This window comes from Carassius auratus, chromosome 22 (assembly GCF_003368295.1).
Source record: "Carassius auratus strain Wakin chromosome 22, ASM336829v1, whole genome shotgun sequence".
Lineage (NCBI taxonomy): Eukaryota > Metazoa > Chordata > Actinopteri > Cypriniformes > Cyprinidae > Carassius > Carassius auratus.
Window position 1 is genome coordinate 21,233,216 of NC_039264.1, and position 3,751 is coordinate 21,236,966.

The following is a 3,751-nucleotide window of genomic DNA, read 5'->3' on the forward strand; positions in this document are numbered from 1 at the left end:
TTTTTTTTCGTATTTGCCATGATGATAATACATATTATTTTACGTCATCATCAGTTTACAGTGTAATTTAATTTAAAGGTTATTAATTTAAATTAATTAGGTTAATAAGGCAAGTTATGTTAGTTACACAAGTCATTGAACAACAGTTTGTTCCGTAGCCAGTCAAACACATAATTTCTTAAATGCACTTAAATGGCATACATTTTAATATATGTTAATAGTATATATAATATTACACGGTTAAAAGGGTTTTTATCAATATATTATAACAACATATTTGGTTTCGTACTTTTAATTTGTCACAAAAATGCATCAAAATGCTGTGTTTTATTTAAATTCCCCTGAATTTCAACTTTTTCATTAGGAAACTTATTGTATCATTATTTTACCTTGTAAAGAGGCTTTTTTTTTTTTTTTTTTTTTTTAAATTGATATTGATATTTAATGTTATCAAGTATGCTGACAAGTGTAACCGAGTAATCCAAATAGGACCACTGTATTTTTTTTTTTTTTCATTATTCTTTATTTTTTTTTTGGAGTCATGGAGAAACTTAAATTGTCTATTGTGAAGATTTGTTTTGAATTGTTTGTGATTTCTTTTTTTCTTTGTTACAGATTGCTAAAAGAATGGGCGATTTCAGCCCCTATCCAGCAGATCATTGGAAATCTCCTGGACTTCACTCGAGGGAGATCGATGCTCAGGGATTGAATGGGACAATTATTCAGCCAGCTGCAAAACCCCTGAGAGACATGGAAACAATCATCGTAAGAGCTCCAACTTTCCTGTTGTTTTACCAATACAGCATCACTGAAATTATCATATGCACATTATCTGTAATAATACTCCAGGGTATTTTATGATATTAGTAGAGGTAATAGATGGTCAGTGTCTTATTCAGGTGTGTTTTGTCTTTTCAGGTGTGAGCTGTACACCAGACAAAGACACTAGTACAGTCTGTAGAATTACTGGATTATTGCCATATACAGATTATACATGCAGAATTACTGGAACAGTCAACCAAAAACATTGTCATTTACACTGGTTACTTGAAAACACTTTCTGACAGTAAGTTTTTTCTTTTTTTTTCCTTTTCCTTCAGATCTCTTTCCTCTGTCATTCTTCATTTTGCAGTTATTTAATGGATATTAAGATTTACCCCATGCATTTTCTATCGATAATATGTATTGTTAATAATTTAATTTTGACAAACAATTAACAATTTACTGCTGAATGGAATTGTCATAAATGTTGCAATTAAATGCTGTATGTAAATGAAAGGTCATTGTGTGTCTAAAATATGTTTTGTTTCATTCTGTTTGATAGAGCCCATTTTTCAGTCAGAAATTGAAGTAACTCACCCTTCTCACAATTCTCTTGAAATAAAATGTGAAAACAAGGGACCAAAGATAGTCTGGAATGGAGGAGAGGGAACATTCTTAGCTGAAATCACAAACAATGGAGAACCTCTAATCACCAAACACAAAACTAAATGTTCATTTCATTTTCCAGATCTTTACTACCTTACAACATATAAAATTAAGGTACCTAAATCCCACTTAATTTCTTTCACCATCTGTCATTCAGCATGCCAAAGAGTTAGTGTTGGAATTGCTGTTTATGCAATGTTTTTATGTTTGTTTCACAGTTAATATTTATTATTTTCAGATTACAGCCAAGAATAAAGAAGGACATTTAGCTTTCATTACTTCTGAAGCTAAAACTGATTGTAAGAAAAAAACTTTTCTCTTTTCAGCCTAACTAGAGATTTATTAGGGTTTACCATTTCAACTCAGATCTTTCATTGTTATCTTTCCATGTATCATCTTTCCCAAAGTGCTTTAAAGTTGCACTTTGTATTAGTTTTTAAGATGGTAAGTGTTCAAAAACACGGGGGATGCTAAGATAAAGATAAACTGAGTATTTGGATGGTCATGGGATCTCAGCATGATCTCAACAACTTTGGCAAATAAACACTTTTATTAGGCTGCTGATATGGCAGTTATTTATTTTTCCCAAAACCTTTTTTAATGAAGAAAACAACTGAAGATTGCCCGTTTAAATGTACCAACATACTGGAAGAAGTTTATTCAGCCTAGTTTCATGTGTTTCTTCCTCAGACAACGATAAGGCTGTCATTTCCTGGGTCTTGTGATCTCAATTGCGCTGCTCTTTCTGCTCTTCAAAAAGTACCTTCACAAAAGAAAGCAGTCAGTCCCTCTTAAGACACAATATTTTCTCTGAACATTCATCAAATGTTCATCAATGTTTCTAATGGAATTTCTCTCCACAGTGATGGAGAAGTTGGAGATTGTGTGTATGTGAATGCTCCTATGCATGTACACAGAATGGACACAAAACAACAGACGAGGGAGTGAATATGAATGGCTGCAGTTTTATGGACAAATACTGTGTTGAAATCAGTAGCGTAGCCAGAAAAGAGACTCTGAGTGTATGAAAATCTGGGTTTGCCACATTTATTGTCAGATTACTGTGCAAAATTATGGATAGTATTTTTGTCGCACTGCTTACGTCCAACCATACTCCTAGTGGTAATTTGCAGGTCGTGTCAAAATTTAGTTAATTGTTAAATGTAATAATTTTATTCCAAATACGATAATTTTGAATTTCTGGTACGAAACTTGGACATTTCCAATCTGGCAACACTGTCTGTTGATGTTGGGCCCAGGGAGGGAGAAACATCCTCATCAGGTGTAACGTTAAGGCCTTGTGTCCGGCTGTCCATCAAGCCAAGTTTTTTTGCTTAAAAAAATTAAGAAAGGAGCTCTGCGACATATTGCTAGCTAGCAATGTGCAATCAAAAATGATCTGTTTATATCATAGACTGCTGAGGTCACAGTCAGCTGCTGTTTGCTGAGTGGTTGGCAGTCCGAATGTCGTCAGATATATTTTAACAAAAACAATTTAAAATGTAAATTACATTTTAACATTTTTTATCATTATTGCACCATATATTGGATTCTTATTTCTGTGGCCCTGAGAGTATGATTTAGAATGTTCAGTCGCATTACAGAACTGCCAGATTCAAACAGCTTTTGCGCGTTGGCTGGCGCTGAGCCAGAGACGCAGCGCTCAGCGCTCATCATATAGACGGTTTCATCGAGCGCACGCGCCTGGACCTAAGTTAACTTCCGGTCTGTGTTATATCGGTCTGGCTGTGGTGCCATCTACAAACGCAGTTAAAGTCAAGGTGATGAGTAGACTGAAGTTGGGCTAATGTGGTTGTGCTGCGGGATGTGTTTCCTATACATTTATTTATTTTTGGAGACTCGCCACAATTTTAAAACTGATCGATTTTCAAAAAGGCTTCGTTAAATAAACACGAGTAACGTAACATTACGTAACGTACTGCACGTTTAATAATAATAATAATTACTTACATTTATGTTTAAATATCAAAACGAGGCACGGGTGTTTTTATATCGCTGTATTTCTGAAAGAAGATTTGCATGTTATATGCCTGATAGCAGCGTATGAGCGTACCAGCTCTGCTTCGTTTACAGCTGTTACTGGGGAAACCTCTATTTCTCGCGCTTTATGTCTATGCTTTAAAACATCTCCTGCTGGTAAAGAATGAATTTGCATTTTCATTAAGTCCGCCTGATCCACGCAGCAAACATATTTTGTTTGTTATCAAAAAAATATCTACTCTAGAGGGACTTGACTGTTGTTATTGATTCTATTTGGAAGTCTACCGGAAGTTAAGTTAGGTCCACAAGAGCGCATTAACGT

The 3,751-nt window shown here is 34.6% G+C and overlaps 1 long non-coding RNA gene across 1 annotated transcript; it reads left to right on the forward strand.

Moving 5' to 3' along the window:
* Window positions 1-1,052: 1,052 nt before the first annotated feature.
* Window positions 1,053-1,723, forward strand: LOC113040001 (uncharacterized). The gene is made up of 3 exons (XR_003275128.1): window positions 1,053-1,066; window positions 1,325-1,542; window positions 1,667-1,723. It is a non-coding gene; the product is annotated as an uncharacterized LOC113040001 (long non-coding RNA).
* Window positions 1,724-3,751: the final 2,028 nt, after the last annotated feature.